The 27,619-nt window shown below is 41.2% G+C and overlaps 1 pseudogene; it reads right to left on the reverse strand.

Moving 5' to 3' along the window:
- Window positions 1–1,339: 1,339 nt before the first annotated feature.
- On the reverse strand, window positions 1,340–21,881 carry LOC147448625 (uncharacterized; annotated as a pseudogene).
- Window positions 21,882–27,619: the final 5,738 nt, after the last annotated feature.

Genomic DNA, 27,619 nt, shown 5'->3' on the forward strand with positions numbered 1-27,619 from the left:
ATTCCTTCTCGATGGTGATTTCCAAGAAGAGGTGTATATGGAGCAGTCACATGGTTATGGGATACATAAAAATTTTGGGAGTTATAGTGCTATGAGTACACGACGACATCTAGAAAAAGGTCAACAACTCAGTCACTTGAAAAGGCTCAATGATCATGCACACCTACTCAAATTTGTGTGTGTGTGTGTGTGTGTGTGTGTGTGTGTGTGTGTGTGTGTGTGTGTGTGTGTGTGTGTGTGTGTGTGTGTGTGTGTGTGTGTGTGTGTGTGTGTGTGTGTGTGAGAGAGAGAGAGAGAGAGAGGGACGATGCAACAACCAATGTAAGATATTTAATGATTTGACTAATTTATTGCCTCACTATTATGATGGAACTTCACCAGGTGGAGTGGTTTTTTGCACCTTCTTGTCACACTCGCAAAGGTCTAGGCTAGTCTAATGAGATATGCATTGGTCAGGTGGATAGAACATTGGATCGGTAAAAGACCTCCTAATTCAAGCTTCTTGTATAGTACATATAGTACTTATATGGAACTTTTCACTTGACATTAGGTAGTAGTAAGCTTTAAATCCCATTACTTAAGATTTTTGTAACATTTGGAAGCTGGTTTATGATACAACCATGCGTAATACATAAATTCAGCTTCACAGCAAATTGAACTAGTCTTATGCATGCAATGTAATCCTACTCTCACTACAAGAGGTTGTGTGCACTTGTGACGCTGTTAGCGACAAAAATACATTGGGTTTTTATACTCCCCTGCGTTGCTAAGACCGTCGATATGGGAACATCGCTATGAGTGTCGCTATAATTGTCACAATATGTGTCGCTATAGCCGTCACTATATAGCTATGCCTATAGCGACGATCATAGCAAAGTTTTTACAAGGCACCTATAGCGACGTTTATAATGATGCTGCAAAACCTTATATAGTGACGGTCATAGCGACGCCCAAGACAATTTTTTTGGTGGCAAGGCATCCATCAACCATATTGAATGTTTCATTAATTGATTCACTTTTGAAAGAAAGTGCAAGCTTATTTATAGACCCAAAGTAGTCACCCACAAGACAATATAACCATTAACTCCATCATCCATAATATTGTTTGCAGAATAAAGATACAAAAGTAAGTTGATGAAAGTAAATCAATGACAATTGTACACATCACAGGCAAAATCACTTGATTGTTAAACTTTGCAAATGTAAAAGTTACAACACCATTGTCATTATTGAAAAAATATACATGGTTTTCAAAAAGACGTATAAACGTCATCTCATGATACATATGCTATGACAAAAGGAAACTAATGCTATCTAGCTACGGCTAAACTGATGTCGTCTAATCAGACGTCTCATCGTGTCTAAGGGGCGTATCTGTCGGATTCTGCAAAAAAAAAACAATAAGACAGCTTTTTGTAAGTATAAACATATAGCGATGTTTATAAAATAATACAACAAATAGAAAAGAGTAAACTCTAATACTAACCATGCCGCCGCAAGAATGCAGAATGTCCATCAGGGAGTTGACGCCCTTCCTGCCTACGTACCCGCGCTCATACGGTGTGGGGTCACGTCCTGTCATCGACCACTATCAAAACATACAAAGAATCCATTATGTTAGAATTTAAAAACCCCTAAACCCTAGACTATCAAACCTAAAGAGCAATGCGAAAACACTTGCAAAATCGGTCTCAAATGATGCCCACCCGCCGGTCCCCAAGTGGTGCGAGCTCCCTACCTCTACTCACGCTCTGGCTGCCTCCTTTTGTTGCTTCCACTTGTCGAGATTCTCGTGCGCTGCTTTCTTCGCATTCTTCCAATCTTCTTTGGCCAACCAATCTGGTCTGTTCCACCCATGCTTAATTGCTATTTGCACTTTGAAGCGCTTGTGCTTGCAGTATTCGCGCATTCGAACCTTCATCACGTCTTCATTGAAGCGGTCATCCCGTATTGGAATGGGAAACTCGTCATGAAGCATGCTGATGACTCTGTCTTTTAAATCACTTGGTACTTCACTCCAGGTGTTTAGTATGTAGTGTCTAAACAGCTGAGAGCAAAGATCGTGCATGCGCGAGATCACCTTCTTGCCTTCATCATCCAAGATTATGTCGCCGCTGAAGTCGACGGAGTAAGACAAGCCCTCTCGCCGGTGATGCGAGAACGTGGGCATCTTGGCAGGTTCCTCTAGCGATGTGTCGACGGGGGTACGGACGTCAGGTGTCTCCACTGGAGTCTGGGCCCCGAAGTGAGGAGTGTCGATTGGAGTGACTCTTGGAGGAGTAGCTAGTGGTGTGTAGCCGCTAGGAACGGCCGTCAGCCGCACAAAACCTGGTTTAGATGGCGATGTCGTAGCTGGTGTTGGGGCGGGAAAAGAAGGGGAGGGTAAAGAGCCTTGTGGAACACGAGGCGGTGTCGAGGCATTAGCGACAGCATCCCCACAACAACCACCGCTGCCACCACTAGAGTGCCAGCGACGAGACGAGTGTGAAGATCGTCTCATCGACATCGAAGCTTCGGAGCGTGTTGAATGCTCCGAAACAGAGGGGGATGCGGTCGGAGTAGGAACACACAATGGTGCGCCAGAGCGATGACGCTCCACGTACCACTCTCTCTGCTGGGGTGACAAAGAAGAAATAAACTGCTCATCATCCATACCTGCATTAAACACATGAACATTTAAACTTAATATTGAATGAATGGAGAAGAAAACATGGACAACTAGAGAAAGAGAGAGAGAGAGAGAGAGAGAGAGAGAGAGAGAGAGAGAGGGGGGGGGGGGGACTCATAAAGAAGGAGGGATTCCTGTGTAGACAATGACGCAATAACTCATATAGACAGAATGGACAAAAAGCCATGTGAATACAATATACATTATAAAATGGAGCTAGATTGTTCAAATACAATATTTATGGCTTTAAGAGGTCTCTCTCTCATCCTCGCAAAGCTCAGCATAAATTCCTATATCTATATAGAGCTCTCCGTTTAAACAGATATCCTCCACTTCATTTTGTAGATCCTCTGTATGCACCCCATAGAGACTAGCAGCTTGATGCTCGTCTGGCACCACCTCAGCGGCTTCTGACTGAACATCTTCTCCGATCTCCTCCATTGATGCCGCTGTGATTGGCACATGGTAGCCTTCATACGTCCGTGCACTATGAGGGGCTACCTCTATGACGTACCACCAGTTTGATGCAGACTTTGTAGAGTGAAATATCACCTGCCAGAGCCACGTTACTTACATGAGAGCTTCCAAGCCCATAACTTCGAAAATTGGGTGTTAACTATTTACATACTTACTTGTTCACAATGCTCGGATAGTATGAAAGTGTCTCTTAGATCAGTCCATTTCTTAGTTGAATCCACCTCAAGAAAACCAGACTTTCCTCTACGCACAGTAGGATTGCGACCCTCCATGATTATCTTGAACCATTGCAAGTCGAACAAGTCCTCAAAATCTCTTGTAGTGTGCCAGAGTAAGTGAGTTCCACCACCACAGGATCTGCATCAGAGGACCACCGTCGATTAGACTGTTCAAATTTTGCCATGATTCCACAATCTTGAGTAAAACGCTTTTTGTCGATCCGTTCCACCCTAAAATGTCGACCTTTACACCATGCTGCTGTGTATGACTTATACTACAACCAACAAAGATTATGAGTGGCCGTTCAAACATCTAGAAAGTCACTAATCGTATATTGCAAACTTACCTTGGACGTGCAACCCCAAGAGTACTCCCACACCTCCTCAATCACTTCTTCACCGCACTGTTGTTCGCTTTTCAATTGGTTGTGCAACCATCTTAATCTCATGAATGTTGGTAGGCTCTCTAGACCTGTGGGATAGTACATCGGTGGTCGTCTTCCCCGTCTCCACTCGATTCGTGCCCTTTGTCGCCCTTGCTTTGCATCCTCATATTGTGAAATCCACTTTTGCATCACTGGATTGTGAAGCATGAAAAATCAGTTGATTTTAGCCTCTAGATATTCCATCATCTTCTTCTCAACACCGAGATTGCACATGACAATCCCAGATATGCGCTCATCATCTATGGTTCACCATAGCGTGTCCCGGACTTTATCAAATCCGTCTAGCCACTCTCCAATGTACACTAGGGACTCTGATACCAGCCAACCTTCTACCATGCTACCCTCCGGACGTGCCTTCTGACACACATATCCCTTGAGAGTTTTCATGAAACGTTCTAAAAAGAGCATCCATCTAAAATGTAATGTGCCAGCTATTTCCACCTCATCAACTATGTGAACAAGAAGATGCACCTGAATGGTTAGCATGGTAGTAGGAAAGCGTTTCTCAAATATGCACACAACCTCCGCACGTGCATCAATGATATTAAAGTCCACACACGAATTTGTTACACAATTCCCACTATGATATATTCCACTATGAACATACTTGACACATTTTATGCCAGTCGTGTGACTTCAAACCGGTAAGCTTTCCTTCTTTAGTAAAACACGTTTGAAGCGACTGCATTACGCCAGTGGGGGTCCACAAAGATTGAATGGTCTCTTTTACTTTGCGTTCTTGGGCTCCTGTGAAAATCCATGGTGCTTTAGGGAGTTTTATTGATCCATCAGATGTTGTCTGCGGTCAATATTGCTCCATACGATCCATATTTCTAAGGTCAACCCTGGCTCCCAAAGTATCTTTCTTGCCGGTCAGATGGTCCCATAGTAGATTACCCACATTCTTCAAGATGTGCATTGGATCCAGCAAGATTGATCATGAGTCGGGGCCAATATGGCAACTTGTACCATCCCTGGGGCCAAAAGATTGCGAGTGGGATGGAAACACACAGAACGCCTCTATAACAACCCGACACACACTCTTGGGAAGATACACACACACACTATGGGGCACCACTTGGCTTACACAACCCCCCTGGCCGAGACAGGGTGCACACCGATGGAGTGAAAGAAGAGGGACTACCCTTTTACCCACTCCACACAGAGAGACACACACACACACACACCCAAAAAACTCAGCTCAAAAGAGGAGAATTTCTGATGTTTAGATACAATAGATCTTGGGCCAACACCAATGCGGCTAATAGCTCACATAATATGGGTAAAAGATGCCAGATATAATCACAAATTGGAGCAAAAGCTTCGCTCATAGGAGAAACTTACACAGCCAAAACAGCGGAAAAAGAGTGAGGAATTTGGCAAAATGGACAGTGCCATCGCGTCCCGAACCGCCCAAAACCTAAGTCTACAATGTCAAAATGCTCGAATCCGACCTCGGATGAGCAGATTTCGACCAGATTTCGGCCAAAACAGACTCCAAAAACCCCAAAAACACACCTGCGGGTGTTCCTCCTCTCTTCTCCACGTTTTTTCTGGTCTTCTCTCTATTTTTTCAGTTCCCACATTTCACTTTATTACTTGGGCACCCCTGGCCTTTTAGTTGATCTCAAACGGATCCTGAACAGGCCAAAAACTGACCTCGCAGTGCATAGTTGTACCCTGCACCATCCATACACACACCTGGCACTCAAGTTTTTCCAATAATGCATTCCGCCACCACGTGAAGTGGCCCCAAAATATGGTCCTCATGATGACCTTTCTGCATAATTATCACAAGAAAACATCCACGTTGTGTCCGTACTCATCCACGTGCAAGTATTGACCCCATTCGGCCTCCTGACGCCACTAGATGCCATCTGACGCACCTGCTTACCTCATGTCGTCGGCCCGCCGATAGCTTCCTCGAGAAGTTTTACGCGCTACCAACTCCTCATTATTATAGAAAAAAAAACACTGGTACTGATAATAGTGAAAATCGATGCACTATGTACACCATGTCCTACCTGTACACATGTGGGCCCCACGTAACCACCTGGCTCTAGAAAATGGGCAATCCTTTATTTGATGCACCATGCATGTGTATGTACATATGCGCAATCCTTTGCTCCAAAAAACTCCTGACACCGTCATCACACATCTCCTTCTTCTCTAACCATGCTTGTGCAGACATCCTCGGTGGCTCTCTTCCCAAACAGCCATCGTGTAACACATGATTCTCTGGAAGATACGCTTGATGACCTTCATAGATTTTCTTCTTCAATGAGGGCGCCAAACGTGCATTCAGTTTAGGTCTACATGTGACACATGCTCTGTATCCGCTTGTTTGAAGCCCTGCATGTATACACATGAAAATAGATAAGCTTGAGAAAAACCAAGATTTACAGTGTTTGAGTTTAAGTGTAAATCACCTGAGCATTATGTAAGTCCGGGATAGTCATGCATGGTCCACATTAGAATGCCTCTGATCAAAGCATTCCGTCGACCTGTGTGTCGGCTCATATCCACCACTTTTATGCCAATCCACAATTGTTGTAGCTCTTCCAATAGTGGACGAAGATACACATCCATATTCTTCACCTTATATCGCCCCGACACAATCAAGCTTAGCCATAGGTGTCCCTTCTTTGTAGTCAACCACAGGGGAATGTTATAGTTGACGATGACAATGGGCCATACATTGTAAGATGTTGATCGTTGATCAAATGGATTTACACCATCCATAGCCAGGCGTAGGCGCAAATTTTGAGCTTCCCTGGCAAAATCCAACCATGTTTCATCTATATGTTTCCAGGCTGTGCAATCTGTAAGAATCCGTAGCACAACATCCGAAGATTTATTCTCCTCATGCCATGATGCTAGGGCGGGCATGGACTTACATTCAAAGAAATGCTTGATGCGAGGAAGTAGAGGAAAATGTCGCAAAACCTTTTGCGGAATTTTTGTTCTATGGAGATCTACTCAATATCTCTCGGAATCACATTTCGGACACTTCTCCATGTCTATGTATTCCCCTCTGAAAAGAATGCAGTCGTTAGGACAAGCGTGGATCGAATTGTAATCCATCCCTAAGTTTCGCAAAATCTTTCTTGCTTCCTCTGTGGAATCTGGCATCACATTATCAGCTGGCAGTATGTGCTCTTTGAGAAATCTGCACAACGAAAAAATACAGTACGATTGTGTAAAAATCTATCAGATTTTTACACAACGAAAAAATACGGTACAATTATCAACTAGCAGTATGTGCTCTTTGAGAAATCTGCACAACGAAAAAATACGGTACAATTGTGTAAAAATATATCAGATCATTGTATATGTAGAGTTTTTTATTAAGGTAAACACATTGTAATAGATCACTTGAAAAGCGCTGTGACGCTAGTGTCACTCCATCCAAACTTTGTCTGCATGTTCAGAAGAACCAGGAGCGCCTTCAATCTAGACACAGGTGCTCCATCATACAATGACGTATCGGCTTCACTTTTCATATCATCGTAGATAAGCCTTTTTGAATCCATGATCGTCTCGATCATTTCATCAATCTCGGGCTCAAACATTACCTCGTTGGGAATGTGGTCTACATGATCATCTCCCGAGCTGTCAGAGGCTACATCTTGTGGCCTCACATATGCTGCTTGACCAAAGCGCCTGCGAACACGTCTATTGGGTTGCAAGATTGCTGCTTGTTGGCCAGTGTCAGAGTGCGACGAGTTATAATTGGCAACAACTCGATCTATAATAGATGGATCGAACTCGTCAAATTCGCGAACGTGCTGCAAAGAAACGCGTTTTTTTCGTTGCACAGCATGCTTGTATTGATTACAAGGACATAAGATCCTCGTTAAGAGATAGGTGTTTTGGTTGGACGGCCCCACATCCTCATCATACTCATAATGAGGGTAAAAACCTTATAACCTGGACAACAAATTTAATTTTCTATTGGCATTCTTCGTCTTTCTCTCTCGCTCTCTCTCTCTCTCTCTCCCTCTCTCTCTTTGTTCACACTGTAAACTACCTCACATTCTCTAGTCATATTCAATCTCCGCACCTCGGTTTAGAGGTACACGGAGATCAGAACCACCGGGTTATAATCTCGTCTTTATTGGTCAATGCCTATATTTGTGGGTACAAGAAATCTACACACCCACGTCTACATGATAGTCCATGTAGTGGAAAAAATCCCTTTGCCTCTTCTCTAGCTGTAGCATTTCACATCATCTTAACATCTTTTCACAGTAGATCTTTTCCCCGTTCGTCTAACACTAATTTTTTTACCGTAATCTCGAAGGTAGACTCTAATATAAAAACTCAATCCAAAATATAATCTTAAATCTAACCTAATTGAACATATGGTGATTCGCTCCATTGAAGGGTAAAAGACATACCAATGGGGCTACTAGTTGCGTAGATGTGAATAGGCCTCACATATACAAATACTTCAATGCAAGAGTTTAATAATCTCACCTCTCCACCCCGTCAATCCATGACCCACTTCTCTCTTTCAAGCCAGTCAGGTCTGCCATCTGTGCATCTGATCTCCGATGCTTCGTGTAGTCGCACATGCGTCTCCTCATGCAAGCATCGTCAAATGTATTCTCTAGAGAGGGAACTGGAAACTCCCGATGCAACGTAGAAATAAGACAATCCTAGGAGGCTTTATCTTGAGCCCTCCAAGAGACCATGACAGACTACAGTGTATCAGAAAACCTGTCTACACAACTGTCGTATACGGCCCATCACCTGCTTCCCCTCAGGGGTCATAATGATGTCATCGGACATACGATTGATGAGGTAGGCGTATCCCTTTGGCATGTCCCTCCCATGAACTATAGCAACCCTATCCGGTGAATGCTCATCGTCCAGGCCTCTAGGCGACCCCGATGCAGTGTTCGGGTCACTCCTTAGCATCTCCGACGCAGTGGTCGGGACACCACTCTCAAACGCGTAAGCAGTATAATCCTTCAGTGTAGTCTGGCAGTCTCACAAGCAGGGACACTCCTCGGTGTGTCCTAGGGACTCTGCAACACATGAGCTCCAGGAACGACGTGCTCCTCGCCACAACAACCACCACCACTAGACTGTCGTTGAATTGCTGGTTCGCATGGTCCATCGAACATAAATCTAGATCTCATTTAATCTTAAACTCAAAATAAACTTAAATTTAATTTAATCTAACATAAATCTAAATCTAACACGCGTAAATAAACGTAAACTAATCTAACGTAAATCTAACTCAAAATAAACATAAATCTAATTTAATCTAATCTATATAAACCTAAATCTAATCTAATGTAAATCTAAATCTAACTTAATCTTAAACGATAAAAAGAGGAAAATGGTATAACCTTTCTATCACCCAAGTGTGGTAGATTGGTTATGCCATTTCCCTCTTGAATAACAGGTCTTGAGTTCAACTCCTCGTCGACTAGATCTTTAAGGTCTCTTGGGATAGTTTCCTACAACGTTAAAACTTTCTTCTTCTCGGGTGTGTGTGTGTGTGTGGGTGTGTGTGTGTGTGTGTGTGCCAATAAAAAGAGGAAAATGGTATAACTTTTCTATCACCCAAGTGTGGTAAATTGGTTATGCCATTTCCCTCTTGAATAATAGGTCTTGAGTTCAACTCCTCATCGGCTAGATATTTAAGGTCTCTTGGGATAGTTTTCTACGACATTAAAACTCTCTTCTTCTAGGGTGTGTGTGTATGTGTGGGTGTGTGTGCGCCAATAAAAAGAGGAAAATGGTATAACCTTTCTATCACCCAAGTGTGGTAGATTGGTTATGCAATTTCCCTCTTGAATAACGGGTCTTGAGTTCTCAACTCCTCATTGACTAGATCTTTAAGGTCTCTTGAGATAGTTTCCTACGACGTTAAAACTCTCTTCTTCTTCTTCTTCTTGTCTCTCTCTCTCTCTCTCTCTCTCTCTCTCTCTCTCTCTCTCTCTCTCTCTCTCTCTCTTTGTTTTATATCTTTCTCTTTCTCTCTCTCTCTCTCTCAATGTGTGTGCGTATGCATTCTTTGTTTATGCATGTGTGTGTGTGTGTGTTTTGTTGAGAGAGAGAGAGAGAGAGGAGAGGGAAGAAGCATACATGGCTCTCCTTCCTCTCCTCGTGTGTGGAGAAGAGAGAGAGAGAGGGAGAGCGCGGATTACCTTTGCTTGCTTGAGCACCGAAAACTCAGATCTGAGATCTGAGTTTTCAGACGCTCTCAGTTATTTTTTTATCCTTGTCGGTGTCGTTATAGGCGTCTCTATGAGCATCGCTATTTTACTTGTAACTTAACGACGCCCATAGCGACGCCTATAGCGATGTCGTGGATTTTCACTTTTGAACGTCGCACTGCGCGTGCATTGATAATATGAAGTACCTCTTGTAGTGTGTATACTATGGCTGTCATAATATTAGTACATACATCACTTGTTGCAACAAAGATTGCATGCAATCAACAGATCCAAAATAAGGGGATTAACATCTTAGAGAGAGAGAGAGAGAGAAGGAAAGGGGGGGGGGGGGGGGTGATTCAATTTTACTTTTGTTCATGTAGGTGGGTTATAGGTCTATAATACTTGTCAACTGCATACGTTTCAACTACATATGTTTGTCATGTTGTACCCCAAAAATGTATAATGTAATAGAACAAAATTGTGCTTCACGTAAGAACACTCTTCACGACATTAACCAACAATAAATGTTAACAAAATTTGGCAGCTTTTTTATTTTTCAAAAATAATGTGGTGAAAGTGAACTCAAATCCATAGCATAACACTTGTCTTATGTTGACCAATGTAAGTGAATGCAAATTCATAGTGAGGCGGTCCGGGGCGGGCAACAAGAGAGGCGACCTCTAAACAACCCTCAAGGCTCCCGTGCTGCTCAACTGGGGCTGGGGCAACCACAAGCACAACACAACAACAAACCCACAGCCAAACCCAAACAAGATAGGGGCACCACCTAGTTATGGTATGCGAACTAGGACGCAAGAGAGATTTTGGCACAACCAAGAAGATGCACCACACAACACACACAAGCAACCTCACACCAAGACACACATGAAATGGACCAGAGAGAGCTAGAGCAAAGGGAAGAGAGAGATGAAAGGATCTTGCGTAATACCTTATTTGTGACTTGCAAATGGAGATGGTTCGTTATGATGCTATCGTAGAACTTGTACAAAACTCACTCAATGCTTAGTGATTGCTAATCATTGCCAAAACACACACACACACTGTCTTAGGGTGTGGGAGACCTCTCACCACAATACCCTCTTACAATGGACACAAAACTGGCAATGAAAAACACACTAAAACACTTTCTAAAATCAAGATCAATCGATAAAAACTCAAAATACACAAGTCACCTTGAATTCACCAAACCGTATTGCACAAATGGAAGGACGAAGATTTGAACGTCGAATCACGCCTTTGATGCACCAAACCTCAATTTATTGATGATGAAGGAGCATGTACAATAGTGGTTTTGAGATTTGTGGAACTCACGCTCTCTCACTTGCAATGTGTAGCTTGAAGGCTTCTCTCACACCAAAAGTGAAGCTCACAAGTGGTTGCTACACCTAAGTCTCTCCTCACGCATAGACTGTTGGGGTGCTATGTGAGATGTTAGAGATTGTTTTACAAGAACGAGAGGGGCCTATTTATAGATTGGAGACCCCTCATTAAGATTATTGGAAATCCTAATTTACAAGCTAACAAATCAGGATTATGATTTTTTTGAATATCAAAACATTGTGGGCCTCTTTGCCTGCTTGAGTCATGGGTGTGGGCTCAAAAGAGAGCATTATTGATGGTAGATAAGGTGAAAGTAAGTAAGGAGAGAGAGAGAGAGAGAGAGAGAGAGTTACTTTGTACATGTCTTGAGGTGAGGTGTTTTTTATGGTTAGGTCAATGCTATTTTGTGTTAATATGTTAGTGGTTAGCGTTAGAAATCACTAGAAAGTTAATGTTACATTTACAATGGGTAGAATGAGGTGGATGGTTGAAGTAAGATGCTTGAATGAAGTGAGAAAATCCTTGTGATGGTGAAGCTTGAAGAAGTTTTGGACTTACTTGTGTAGGTTCTCAAAATGACTATCGATCTTCTTCTTCGTCTTCTCTTCTTTACGCCACCGCCGCCAAGGTTGATTATCACGATGAAAATGGTAATTCCATTGATGAGATCTCTTGATTTGCAGAGGTTAAGCATGGTACACATGCTGAATTTATGTATATATATAAGGGTTAAGATGGAATTGTACTTTGGAGATAATAGAGAGAGGCATAGAGATGGTGTATGTATATGGAGAGCTCATATGAGAGCTATGGAAGTAAGAGAGGAGGTTAATGGTGAAGAAGGTGAGAGAAACCATTGAAGGTGCACGTTTGAGTGAGGGATTGAGAGAAATGTGTGTGTGTGTGTGTGTGTGTGTGTGTGTGTGTGTGTGTGTGTGTGTGTGTAGAAGTGTGGAAAGAGGTGAGAGAAGACTATGGACTACTTGTGTAAAAAGTGGGCAGCAGACTGGGGTCCACTCAAAAAATCATAGCTCACCGTTGGTAGCTCGAAAAATCATGAAAATATTTGAGCTAATTATTCAGAGCGTGGGCTACATGTTCTCTTTTGACCACCGCTCCAAATTTGGAATGAAGATAGGTGCCAAAATTCTCACCAAAAAGCCTATTTTTATGCCTACAAAAGTCTTTAAGTGGCCCCCTCCTTTGTTGAATTTGTACAATGCATCCAAGAGTGAGCCCCTCCTTTGTCATATTATAATACAAAGCATCCAAGTTGCCCTTGACCCATGCATGGAGGAGGATTATTGGTGAATAAAGAAATATATACATTGTGGGACTAGTGTATGGACTATTCATGGACTTTAGCTCAATGAGCACATGGTGTTAGAATAATGAGTAAAAATAATAATAAAAATGTGGAGGAGTTATGGATATGGAAATATATTGGAATCATATGATATGGTCCCTGCTTGAATTATTTTGGGTGAAAGAGGAAAAGGTATGCAAGTAAATAATATAATAAACGTGACCAATGAGTAGAAATCAATTTTTTGTTTTCACGAGGGTGAGGGTGAAAATGTGGGAGTGATTTGTATAAAAGAAAAATATAAGGTTAGAGTATGTACATATTGGCAAAAAATATACTTATGGTGTAAGAGGATGAAAGAAGGCATACACAGGTTTAATAAAACACACACCTAAGTATAAATATTTAAATAAAATACCAGAATAATTATAAAAATCTCTATATTTAGGCCATATATATAATGCAATATTTACACACAAATGGGCCATAATTTTTTTTATTTTTTTTATTTTTTTGACTCAACTAGCCCAGTGACTAGCTAGCTGAGGATTTTAAGAAGATATGGGAAAAGCCCCCTAACTCACGCACGCCTATTTACAGTGAAATGGTAGGGATAGCCATAGTGTTTGGGTGAATTTGGTAGGGTGAGGTAGCTTACTATGGAAATTATGGAAAGCCGAAAAACGGCTATCATTAGCCCCCCCCTTAGATAATGGTACATTCATGTACCATTTATCGGATCATACAACATGTATATTATGTAACGTCTGTCTTTGTCTGCTCTTATCTTTGAAGAACCTTTGTTGTATGATTAAAAAACCTTGTGTGATATGGAAGGTTCTCCGAGCCAATAGCAAGATGAAATGAAGTGACGGAGTAAACCTCCTCCATTGAGAAAGTTTCCATAAGCACCCCCCAGGATCAAAGATCTTGAAATATCTTTCCCAAAGCGAGATGTATGGTATGGAATCACTTACTGATTTCGGTTGAAGAAACTTGTAGATTTTACTGTTGTCCATCATTGCATCTATCACTATGAATGTGATATAAAAGATTGGTTGCTCTTCCTCCTGTGTATAGTTGATGTATCTGCTACGATCTTCAAGAGCTTATATGAGAAAATTCTTGAACTGTAGCTCATAAAATTCATTCAACCTGGGTAGGCTCATCAACAAGTAAAAAATTCTATGACCTTCATGATTTAGGAAAGCTTGATCCATGCTTCCAGCTGCTATTGGAAGATATTGCAAATAGTTTACCACATAAGTAGATAATAGACAAAGGTTTCTATTGCTTCCAATACATTGGAAGAGAATAGATTTTAGTACTAATTGATGAAATATCCACATGTAGCAATCAACAAGTTTTTCATCTATGATGAAGACCAGAAGCATCACAATGTGCAACCTCCATACACCAAAGAACCAAATGAAGAAGATTTGGAAACATCCGTTTATCACCAAGTATTCATGTCCTCTTCCGCTTAATAAGGTATGGTGTCCCCGATGAAAGGTATATGTGAAGAGAGGAGAAGTTGACCTTGAAGAGGTGAAACCCAATATGAAGATGATTGGGGCTTCAAAAGCTTGGATTTCCTTGCTAAGAGATTGTCCCATGAATGAAGAGCCACCCACTAAAACACCATTGGAGAGAATGATACCCTTCTGATAGTTTCCTTTTATGATTTTATCTTTTACTACTTTCCCATGTTCTTCATCCCCTTCTAAGCCCCCCCTTTGGCAAGGTTGTAACTCCTCACATCATACCACTTCAAAGGTTGATGGATTACTGTTTGATTTTGTGAAACATTTGGCTTCTTGCATGATAGGTTCCTCCATGCTTAACATACATGGGTCATACCAATGCTTTTCAACATCCTCAAACACTTCTTCAAGATTATCCTCACATGGATTCAACTCACACTCTTCTACTTTGTTTTGGAGTTGGCATTCCATGTACACAATCATCTCTTTATGATCAATGTGGTCTATGATCTCTCCACCTATGATTTCATCTTCTTCTTCACTCTCTTCTTTTAGACAAGATACACTCTCAGAACATTCCATAAGATCAAGGTTACCTTCAAGTTCTTCATTCTCCATAGAGTCATGTTGCACAAAAGCTTCGTCTGCTCGGACTAGAAATTGATCCTCCGCCAAAAGGTTGGATGTATCCATTATTGAATCATCAATGCCATTTGAGATATCTTGTGTCGATTTTTGCATACTTGTGATAAAGGTAGAAGAAAGAGATTCCACATTTGAATCTTGGCCACACACTTTAGCACTTGAATAATCAGTTAGCATGTAAGTAACTTCTTCAACATTTGTCGGAGTAGAAGGAGACAAGTATGGCAAAGGAGATGACTCCTTGATAGAAACACTTTCATGATGGTTGGTTCCTCCGGCATGATGGAAACCATTTTTGATGTAGAAGTACTTGTGAAACTTCCTTCGGGCAATAGTGACCGCTTCTTCAAAGGTAGAGGGTCCACTACAAGTAACCTTAGTCTTTAGGAAAGGAGACAAACCCGAAATAAATTGATCCATTTTTACATAATCTGGAAATGTAGAACTAAATCCACATCCTTCCCATTGACGAGAAAAAATATCCTCATAAGCATAGTAGTCTTCACCATGTTGTTGAAGTCTCCGTAGTGAAGCCCATGCTTTCTCCATTGTTGGAACTTTAGAGAATTTGGCCTTCAAAGCTTTGGAAATTTGGGTATATCCATCTTCAATCTGAGAAGACATACTCCAAAACCATTGCTCAGCGTTGCCTCTAAGGCATAGCAATAGAAAATCCCCTTTTTCAATGTCATCCCTTTTACCAAGGATATGACAAACCATTCTAAAATCAGCAAGAAAATCATCAACATCTTCTTCTGGATTTCCGAAGAAGATTGGGATATCATCAAAGGTATAGCGTGTCATAGTCTCTCAATGCTAGAACCACACAAAGATTAGTTCCAAACAATCATCAACTAACTACACAAAGTTTTGAAAGGTCTTTCAACATGAATTCTAGACTTTTATGTGAAAATGTTTTTTCCCTTTCTTATGTTATGCATAATCCGAACCATATTCTAGATCAATTTTTGTTTCCTTGAAATTAAACTCGGTCTGTTTTCATGATTCATAAAATCTACTTGATCATGCTGAAATTCAAGCATTCATGCAATACAACAACACTAAGCACACAATCACTCCTCAGTGGGGGCACCAAAATTGAGGCGGTCTGGGGCGGGCAACAAGAGAGGCGACCTCTCCCGTGCTGCTCAATTGGGGCTCGGGCAACCACAAGCACAACACAACAACAAACCCACAGCCAAACCCAAACAAGATAGGGGCACCACCTAATTATGGTATGCGAACTAGGACGCAAGAGAGATTTTGGCACAACCAAGAAGATGCATCACACAACACACACAAGCAACCTCACACCAAGACACACATGAAATGGACCAGAGAGAGCTAGAGCAAAGGGAAGAGAGAGAGGAAAGGATCTTGCGTAATACTTTATTTGTGACTTGCAAATGGATATGGTTCGTTATGATGCTATCGTAGAACTTGTACAAAACTCACTCAATGCTTAGTGATTGCTAATCATTGTCAAAACACACACACACACTGTCTTAGGGTGTGGGAGACCTCTCACCACAATACCCTCTTACAATGGACACAAAACTGGCAATGAAAAACACACTAAAACACTTTCGAAAATCAAGATCAACCGATAAAAACTCAAAATACACAAGTCACCATGAATTCACCAAACCGTATTGCACAAATGGAAGGACGAAGATTTGAACGTCGAATCATGCCTTTGATGCACCAAACCTCAATTTATTGATGATGAAGGAGCATGTACAATAGTGGTTTTGAGATTTGTGGAACTCACGCTCTCTCACTTGCAATGTGTAGCTTGAAGGCTTCTCTCACACCAAGAGTGAAGCTCACAAGTGGTTGCTACACCTAAGTCTCTCCTCACGCATAGACTGTTGGGGTGCTATGTGAGATGTTAGAGATTGTTTTACAAGAAGGAGAGGGGCCTATTTATAGGTTGGAGACCCCTCATTAAGATTATTGGAAATCCTAATTTACAAGCTAACAAATCACGATTATGATTTTTTTGAATATCAAAACATTGTGGGCCTTCTTTGCCTGCTTGAGTCATGGGTGTGGGCTCAAAAGAGAGCATTATTGATGGTAGATAAGGTGAAAGTAAGTAAGGAGAGAGAGAGAGAGAGAGAGTTACTTTGTACATGTCTTGAGGTGAGGTGTTTTTTATGGTTAGGTCAATGCTATTTTGTGTTAATATGTTAGTGGTTAGCGTTAGAAATCACTAGAAAGTTAATGTTACATTTACAATGGGTAGAATGAGGTGGATGGTTGAAGTAAGATGCTTGAATGAAGTGAGAAAATCCTTGTGATGGTGAAGCTTGAAGAAGTTTTGGACTTACTTGTGTAGGTTCTCAAAATGATTATCGATCTTCTTCTTCGTCTTCTCTTCTTTACGCCACTGCCGCCAAGGTTGATTATCACGATGAAAATGATAATTCCATTGATGAGATCTCTTGATTTGCAGAGGTTAAGCATGGTACACATGCTGAATTTATGTATATATATAAGGGTTAAGATGGAATTGTACTTTGGAGATAATAGAGAGAGGCATAGAGATGGTGTATGTATATGGAGAGCTCATATGAGAGCTATGGAAGTAAGAGAGGAGGTTAATGGTGAAGAAGGTGAGAGAAACCATTGAAGGTGCACGTTTGAGTGAGGGATTGAGAGGAGTGTGTGTGTGTGTGTGTGTGTGTGTGTGTGTGTGTGTGTGTGTGTGTGTGTGTGTGTGTGTGTAGAAGTGTGGAAAGAGGTGAGAGAAGACTATGGACTACTTGTGAAAAAAGTGGGCAGCAGACTGGGGTCCACTCAAAAAATCATAAATCACCGCTGGTAGCTCGAAAAATCATGAAAATATTTGAGCTAATTATTCAGAGCGTGGGCTACATGTTCTCTTTTGACCACCGCTCCAAATTTGGAATGGAGATAGGTGCCAAAATTCTCACCAAAAAACCTATTTTTATGCCTACAAAAGTCTTTTAGTGGCCCCCTCCTTTGTTGAATTTGTACAATGCATCCAAGAGTGAGCCCCTCCTTTGTCATACTATAATACAAAGCATCCAAGTTGCCCTTGACCCATGCATGGAGGAGGATTATTGGTGAATAAAGAAATATATACATGGTGGGACTAGTGTATGGACTATTCATGGACTTTAGCTCAGTGAGCACATGGTGTTAGAATAATGAGTAAAAATAATAATGAAAATGTGGAGGAGTTATGGATATGGAAAGATATTGGAATCATATGATATGGTCCCTCCTTGAATTATTTTGTGTGAAAGAGGAAAAGGTATGCAAGTAAATAATATAATAAACGTGACCAATGAGTAGAAATCAATTTTTTGTTTTCACGAGGGTGAGGGTGAAAATGTGGGAGTGATTTGTATAAAGGAAAAATATAAGGTTAGAGTATGTACATATTGGCAAAAAATATACTTATGGTGTAAGAGAATAAAAGAAGGCATACACAGGTTTAATAAAACACACACCTAAGTATAAATATTTAAATAAAATACCAGAATAATTATAAAAATCTCTATATTTAGGCCATATATATAATGCAATATTTACACACAAATGGACCATAATATTTTTTATTTTTTTTATTTTTTTGACTCAACTAGCCCAGTGACTAGCTAGCTGAGGATTTTAAGAAGATATGGGAAAAGCCCCCTAACTCACACACGCCTATTTACAGTAAAATGGTAGGGATAGCCATAGTGTTTGGGTGAATTTGGTAGGGTGAGGTAGCTTACTATAGCAATTATGGAAATCCGAAAAACGGCTATCAATAGCAAAGGTAACACTTGTCTTATGCAAACCAATGTAGCCTTAACTACATCGTTAGGTTATCATAGTACGAAAGAACACATATACACCACTTGTAGCAAGACATTTTAGTCCAAGGGGAGAGTCTAATGTCAACTTTATAAGCAATGTATACTTGTACGCTTTCCTTTGGAAGAACGTACTTCAATAAAAATATCAATGTTGTGAATTCATGCATCATTACAAAACTCTGAGTATAAGTTTTAAAGAGCTTCAAAGTTACACTTAGTTTGAAAACATAGTTAAGAAACAACACTTAAAATGTACGTAGCCACAATGTGTTAAGATGTTTGTGCCTCCTCTATTATGGTTCTACGCTTCTTCAAGGTAGTTATTTGCATTGAAAGTGTTCGTGCAAACTCTTTAACAAAATCTTTGTTCTTGACCAGAACCATCATGTACCTCCCCATATGGCTGCCTAATATAGCAAGAGTCCCAGTATCACCATCGTACTATACCACCACATTCTTTTGGTTTGTGTGTTGCTCCAATAGTTTCCATTGTAACTTTTGTCCCCGTTCCATACCACCTGCATCTCAAAATGTTTGATCAAATTGCAATTTTGATAGTAAGTATGGTGTTGTTTTGCTCACCTATTAGTGGTTGATCATTTGTTGTAACCCAATCCTTCTCCTCAATCATATCAATCATATCAAACCATCTATGGGCCGTCTTATCTCAGCTTCAATGCCATGCATTGTCTTCCTATACACTATCAATAGAAGAGACCTTGAAACCCTCTCTCCTTCTTTATTCCGTGGTGTCTTACAGAAAATTATAGAGGCATGATCTTCCTCCCAGCCAGCTACTCCTGCAGGCAACATAGTTTTCCAAACTCACAAACATCCATTGAATTCCAATGTGGTACATCTTTACATGTGATACCATACACAATGCTATTTTCTAGCAAGAACACATTAGAAGTTGATACTGAAGTAGGGACCGTATCTGCCTCATAGTGGCACAAACGATTCACTCAATGTAAGTGTGGCTACACTGCTGAGAGGATGGAATCCTTCATTGCACTCTCATCTAACTCCATGTTGTAGTGCGCTACATGTAGGCTTCCTTGATCAAATCCTGCAAAGTAGAAAATGAAGTGTGTTTTAGCTTCGTACACTTTCTTGTTTCAACAATGAAGTGAGTTTCATCAATGGTCACCCTTTTTAGAGTGTTGTATGAGTGGATGAGACTCCTCGTGTTCCAACAAGCGTTCTAGAAACATTATATATTGCTTAATGTCAAGATCTTCTAGCTCCACAACATCATACTCTAAACCCAAAAAAAAATTCACATGGCATCTATTTCTAATTTGCATTTAATGTGTGAGGATACCTACTTCTTTGTGTTTGCCTTTCACATTTTTACCACTCTCTTTCTTCTCTTCTTTGAAGCTTGGCGCAAACAATGTTCGTGTTTCATATAGGTCTTGATCTAAGGCGGTGGTTGATGGTTTTTCAAGGTCTTGTTGCCCTGTTGTAGTAGTGTGGATAGTCTTGCACAAACCTCTTTTTGCCCGCTCCATCCTTTTTGTGACTGCGTTTGTATGTTGTGTTTCCTCTGAAGGAGGGAACTTTTCTTCCTTGTATTCTAGGAACCATGGACAAACATTATAAACGTTGCTACCAAAATTATGAGCCACTTGCATTGGGTGATAAAAAATCTATTTATTAGAAGAATCCAAAGATTTTTCCTTGATGTGCCGAAAGTTGATCTTACGTTTGACTAACCATTTGAAATAAAAGTTCATCCTTCAAAATGTTTATCTCTGACAACATAAAGCACAAAATGAGAAAACACACCTGCACAAACAATGATGTGTTGAGAGAATGGTGAAGCTATGGAGGGTGAGTGTGAGAGCCATTCATGAAGTAGGCATAGTGTAGGTGATGGAGAAGCTTACACAAAGTGTAGAGACAATGAAGTAGAGTTTAGGCACAATGTAGATTGTTTCATTGCATTGAAATGAGTACAATAGAGCTTTATATATAGGCTTGAGAGAGCTCTTCACCTAACATCATTGATGACTTCATTGAGAGACTAAAGACAACATAGAATCTAGTAACCACATTTCTAGTGGATTATTTTAGGTCCATATCTTCTCCAAAATGCATTTACTAGGTCTAGAAAGACACCTCATGGGGTATACTATGACTTGGGCCACTTTTGGCTATGCTAAACATGTCATATGCTACCTAGGCATGCCCAATAGACAAGAGGTAATTTTTATAGGCTCATTACATCATTGCTCCAAGAAGAGGTTCACACAGAAAGACGGGATCATAGGATGAAGCCCATTCCCAACAATCCGCCCGTTGGGCTAAGGACTATGGTAGACACTCATACATCATTCATTCATATGCCACAAAGGCTCTAAGAGACCTCCCCTTAAATTGGGAGATACATCATTCATTCATTCATGGGTTGTGTCTTCATAGAACATCTGTTACAATTGCGATAGTGTTGGAATTTTTATCTTCGTCTTCGATGATGGTACTTCCTTTGCTACATGGACTCTTCCTCTTGACTTGTTGGTGTTTCTTCCTTTTCTGTTGTCGTTGCTTCCTTTGTCTTTGTCTTGACGGTAGCACCTGCTAGGAGGTTGCCCTTTCTTGCCACAAATTTTGCAAGCATTGTTCATGTAACAATCATTAGAGACATGGCCTAGTCTACCACAAGTATAACATTTTGTGTTGGATTTAACGACCATATATTCTCCTTCCCTTGAGGGTGAATCCTTATGTTGCTTCTTTTCTTCGGCTTGGAGTGAATTGATAACATCCTGGAATGGTGGCGGTGGTTCCACTTTGTCATCTTTGAGAACTTCACTTTGGATGTATGTGAGCTGTGTGATAACACTCTTAAGCCTGTTGATAAGACTAGCTATGTCCTCTCCTTCTATCATAGCAAGCTTGTAAAGTTGTCGTTTGAGGCTAACCTTACTTCGCTTGGCTCTAGATCCAAAGTTTGGCTCTAGGACCTGCCAAGCTTCTCGTGCATGTTGACATTTGTCAATGAAGTGTATGTAATTGTCATGCAGGGATGTTATGATGATGCCTAAAGCTTGCTCATCTTTTGCTAAGGCTTGCGCACTCATTGTGGATGTGGATGCTCTAGTTTGCACTCCATGGGTCTCAACTTGTTGCGTTAAAGTTGTGTTTACGATTGGCCATAGGCCCTTCTTCATGAGATAACCCCGAATCTTAGTCTGCCAAGTGTGAAACCCTTCCCCATTGAACTTGTCAATGCCTTTTTCACCCATTTGTGCTAACGAAGGGGTCTTAGAGCGCTCCCCCATATGCCTGCTAGAGTTGGTTGTAGGGGGCCCTCAAAAACTATTGAACGCGCCCCATGGACTTTTGCAAGGTGCACTTAATTCCCTCTTCCGTTTACTCCTGCGGGAGCTTTGATAAGGGGTGCTTCAACCACCCCCCAGATTGAAGTACCGCCTCTTAACAAGTTGCAGCCAATCTACTAAGCATGCTGACCTACCGCAGCTTGCGCTTCTTCTGCAACATCACCAACGTCGTGTGCATGATCACTTGTTCTATGGCTCTATGGGGTGCGCCTTTTCTTTGAGCAGAGCCTCTACCCAATGGAAGGCCCTCCACAATTGAGGGTCTATGGGGGAGCGCTCTTTATGATTTTTTAGGAGACTCTCCAAAAAAATGCACCAGTGCTCTGCCTTCTCACAAATGCACAATTAGAAACTCTCTCTATACAAGAAGATCAATACATGCATTACAATGTGTAGTGGGTTGTGCTGGGTTGCAATAATTTTAATCTTTGTTTGCAAGGAGAACTGCCCTTTATGTGTTTTTACCACCTGTAGGAAGCAAGAATTACTGGCTCGATTGATGAGGTTCCAGCAAAGAAATTTGGTGTAATCGGGAATCAACCCTAAGCACCGTATTGCCTTAGTGAAAGAGCACTTTATAGATCTGTGGAAACACGGGCTTAAGAACGAGATTCATCAAAGAATAAAAAAGGCCAATAATAAAAAGTGTTTGAAGAAGTGAAAATCGGGCAGAATATTGCATGCAGGCGTGGAGCCGTGGTGGGGTCGTCGCCAAGCATGGCCTGCTCGCGATGAGTACCAGACAGGGCTTGACGCTGTTGTGTGGCATTGGGGAAGTTGGGGTAGAGTCAGTGAAGCCGGCTAGAGCAGCGGGGCCTGAGTGATCGCACGTGCTTGTTGGCCTTGTTAGGGAGACTACGTATGTATAGTAGCTCGTGTTCAGTCGGTGCAGATCTTGGGCATTAGACCTTGCACCAGCTCGCGGCCTACGGGCAGTAATCCACCAAAATCAAACTTTAGAATGCTTAATCAATGCAATTAATCCACTCTCAGTGCACTCCCTGGCCAAAGGTTCACTTCATGTGCTGGAGATGACTCGAATGGAGGATTGTGTTGAGCGGTGAGGCTCCCTCACTAGGAGCATGCACAAACGGTTTTGAGTGGGATTCGGGTAGTGTAGTTTAATCAGGTCTTTCCACGCATTAATTAGCACAGTTGGACTTAATGAAAAATGCGCACTATAATTCACCATCGGAGTAGGCTCCAATTGAGGAAAACATCCTTGCAATAGTCCCACACAAAAAATGAGAAAGACTCTCCCTTCACTAATTACCCCTAATGTGGGTAGTGGCACACAATTGTGTACATATCCCATCAAAAGAAGAAATTTGATGAGGCTAGAGTGTAAGTGCAGCCTACGTGCAATGCAATAGAAATTGATTCAATCACAACGGCGGAGAAAGAGATGTGCCATGTGATCTATCATAGAGAGAATGCCTAGGAGATTAATAATTAGGCCTAGGGATAACCATCGGCTCTGATACCACTTGTTGAGAGAATGGTGAAGCTATGGAGGGTGAGTGTGAGAGCCATTCATGACTTAGGCATAGTGTAGGTGATGGAGAAGCTTACACAAAGTGTAGAGACAATGAAGTAGAGTTTAGGCACAATGTAGATTGTTTCATTGCATTGAAATGAGTACAATAGAGCTTCATATATAGGCCTTGAGAGAGCTCTTCACCTAACATCATTGAGAGACTAAAGACAACATAGAATCTCGTAACCACATTTCTAGGGGATATTTCTAGGTCCATATCTTCTCCAAAATACATTTACTAGGTGTAGAAAGACACCTCATGGGGTATACTATGACTTTGGCCACTTTTGGCTATGCTACACATGTCATATACTACCTAGGCATGCCCTGTATACAAGAGGTAAGTTTTATAGGCTCATTACATCATTGCTCCAAGAAGAGGTTCACACAGAAGGCCGGGATCATAGGACGAAGCCCATTCCCAACATGATGTGCAGCATTTAAAAGTTCCTTTCACACTTCAACTTCTTTTCCTTTTCCTTTTCGTTTCATCAAACCTAACTCATAGCTAAAAGCTAACCTTCAATGATCTTGTTTTGATCTGTCCATGAATTCTTCTAGACTCTGTCCCACAACTGAATGTTTTTGCAAAGTCTTTTGTTCGTTGAGCAGGGTTTGTGCTTCACACTCAATTGTGCCCCACAGTAGCTTTCTACGAGGAGTGTCTTTTAACATTTAATGTCCTAAAAACTTGTGTGTTGCGGAAATTAGCATGAACATAGTGGGCATTTCATTAGAATAGATTCCTAATGAGAATTATAAGAGTGCTTGGATGGAGAGAGAAACAAAAAGCATAACCCCTAGTTAGATAGCATGAACAATACTTTCAAAAGAGAGAGAAATTAAGCTATTGACAACAGTTGAGGACCGGATTTACATGGAGCCGGTCCCCCCTCCAAAAGGCTTTGTACTATTATGGTTTCTCCCATCAAGAGAGACATTGTACAATACAATTCTTTGTGTTCCTTCAAGACTAGCTAGTGCAATGAAGATGAAAGCTTCATGCACTAAGCAAAACACTTATCAAACACAACATTAATTCTCTCCGGTCTCAAACCCAAGACCTCACACACCTTCGAAGATGGTGAGAGCTAGCAAGGTATGAGAGTAGATTGAGAGGAAGAAGGAGTATTCTTACGAAAAGATATACATCTCCTCACATAATCACTCATATTACCCTAGCTTAGCTTAGTAATTAGCATGGTAGAGGAGATGAGCATGCATTGAAGCTTGGCTCTTGGTTGGATTTGCATCACAAAGCCAAGAGTTGTTGGTGTAGGCCTCCCTTCTCACAAGCTTGGAGTAGGTGGTAAGCTTTCCATTAAAGCTTGAGAAGGAGAGAGAGTCTTCTTTACTTCACACATGAAATTGTGTGAGTGTGTGTGTGATAATGCCTTGCAAAAATCAGCCCCTTCTCTCTCTTGGTCGACCCCTCTTGCTATTTTCTCATACTCCACTCTCATTGGACCTCCCTAGGGCTACCCAATGATAATTAAGTAGTATAAGTGATAGCCTTCTGACATGTGTCCCCCTTTCCCCTTTTGTGGGAGCTTTATGTAATTAATAAATGCAACTAAACTCTCATTTGACCCCTTTGCCTCCTGGCCAATAGGAATCAGGCAAGCCATTGGGCTGCTGAATGCTCATTGGTCCCCTTCGAAGACTGTCCAATAGTCTTCTAGAGAGCTTAATTCTCATTGGTTCTTTTATTAAGTGTTTTTAAAGTAATTAAACTAGATTTACTATAGCCTAATTCTCATTGGTCCACCTCCAAAGCCGTCCAATAGGATTTGGGTACACCTTGTGGGCATCTGGGCTAGGGAGCTGACATGTGTCCCTCATTCCCTTTGTGTAAAGAGAGCTTGTGTGTGTGTGTGAGTTTCTCTCTCATCCCCTACTCCCAAGGCTCGCCGCCTCCTATGTAGGGATTTGTAAAGACTTTTGGGACACAGACAAAGAATCCAATTCCCTCCATGCTTGACCTTTGGACACAACCTTTGAATTTTGGAACCTTAGCAGTTTGGAAGTCTTAATGGGCTGAACCTTAGGGTCTTTTAAGCCCATTGTTGCACATGGCTCTTTTGCAGATGGCCCCCCCTTTGGATCCCTATTTTTCGTCCTTTGGATCCCTACTGTGGTCGGACTGCTAGCTTAACCAATATTCTAGCTTTTTCTCCCCTGGCACTTCCCCATATTAAATAATCAGTTTAACATGAGAAAATCATTTAGGAGAATTAGATATTGATTATTATGACATTACCTCTCTCTTGAAATCATAGTTGTCCTCGACTATGGGGTAGAGAAGATAAAGCATATTCATTAGTCCTTTTCTTAGCGGGTAGAGGATCCCTATGTTACCCTACGACATCATTCCACAATGGATGACTAGTCCATTTGGCGCTTGAGAGCCTTAGGCTGCCGCAAGCATGTCTACACATTAGTCCTATCAATCTTCCATAGTAGAGTGACAAGCTCTACTTGGTGTTTGGGAGACGTCGTCTCCGCAAACTTGATCTAAGCATGCATACTACTTCATTTTTGTGCACAATAAAGAAAAAGAGAGTCTTATAAGACAAAAACTTTGTTCATTTTTAACATTTTGTACATTTTCTTACTCTTGGGAAACATTGTAAGCATTGACAAGGATTAGGTTATCCTTTAATTGTATGCCTTGCATCCATCTAGCATTTTCAAAAGGATAATTCTTAAACTTAATAAGGTATCGTCGGATAGTCTTGCCGCCTCTTACTACCTTGTCTTCATGTCAGAGAATAGACTCGGGCTGCAGCACCTCCTCTTGGTCCTGGATCTCCGGTGGGTCTTCAGTAGTTTGTTCTTGAGGTGGCTCTCCTTTGTAAGGCTTTAATAGGCTCACATGGAAAGCATTGTGTATGAGCCAATGATTGGGCAACTTGAGTTGATAGGCCATCTCATTGATTGGCCTAAGAATTTGGAAGGGACCATAGTACCTTTTTGCTAGTTTAGCATAGTACTTTTGGTGTCCCGTAGGAATCTTGCCCGTCGTGTGCCTTAATCGAGCCTGGGAAATTTTAGTAAAACTCAATCATTTTCTTTAAAGGCTTGGGCTCTTCTGTGCTTGTCAGTAGCATCCTTTTGCCTTTGCTGTGAGATAGAGATAGCATCCTTAATCTTTTGAAAAGATTCTTGTAGGTCTCGCAATACTCATCTGCAGCGAAGATCTTCCCATCTACCTTGATTAGCAAGGGACTTTTTTATCTTCCCTCAATTACCTCGAAAGGTGCTTTTCCCGTGGAAGTATGTACAGTGTTATTGTAAGCATACTCCACTAAGGGTAAGTACTTCTCCCATTGGGATCTTTGATCTACTTCCGTTACATAGGCTTTTAGTAGATCGAGAATTGTTAGGTTAGCTATTTCACTTTGGCCATCCGTTTGTGGATGATAGGCCGAAGAGAAGTTTAGCCTTGTCCCTAAATTCTCAAAGAGACCCTTCCAAAATTACTGGTCATTCTAGGATCTCTATCCGACTCTATGGACATTGGCAAGCCATGGTACTTGAAAATTTGTGAAATGAAGAGGGTTGCTATTTGATGGGCTTTGATAGTCTTTTTGACAGGTATAAAATGAGCTTGTTTACTGAACCTGTCTACTATCGTCCATGTTCCCGTATTCCCATGGATAGACTTAGGGAATCCAAAGATAAAATCCATGGATATGCTCTCCCATGGTGAATTAGTGATTGGCAAGGGTTGAAACAATCCAAGTTGCTTCCCCTCTATCAAATTTTGTCTTTTGGCATACCACACATTTAGAAACATACTCTTGTATGTTCACTTTCATGGTAGGCCAATAGAAATATGTTTCAATTTCCTTTAAGGTAGACTGAATCCCTCTATGCCCCGCATAAGGAGGAGCATGAGATTCATACATTACTTTCTCACGTAGTGAGTTAGTAGCGCATAGTATATTGCCATAGAGAAGATAACCATCTTGTAAAGTAAATGGTTCTTCTTTCTTCCCTAATGCAAGGGCTGAAATCACATCTCTAAAATCGGGATCAATAGCATACTCATCTATCATTGAAGATAGATCATTGTGAGTTGCTATGGAAACCGCATTCACACTTGGCCGTCTTGAGAGTGCATCGGCTACTTGATTAT

The sequence above is a fragment of the Adiantum capillus-veneris genome, chromosome 10 (assembly GCF_014529385.1).
Source record: "Adiantum capillus-veneris isolate H3 chromosome 10, ASM1452938v2, whole genome shotgun sequence".
Classification (NCBI taxonomy): domain Eukaryota; kingdom Viridiplantae; phylum Streptophyta; class Polypodiopsida; order Polypodiales; family Pteridaceae; genus Adiantum; species Adiantum capillus-veneris.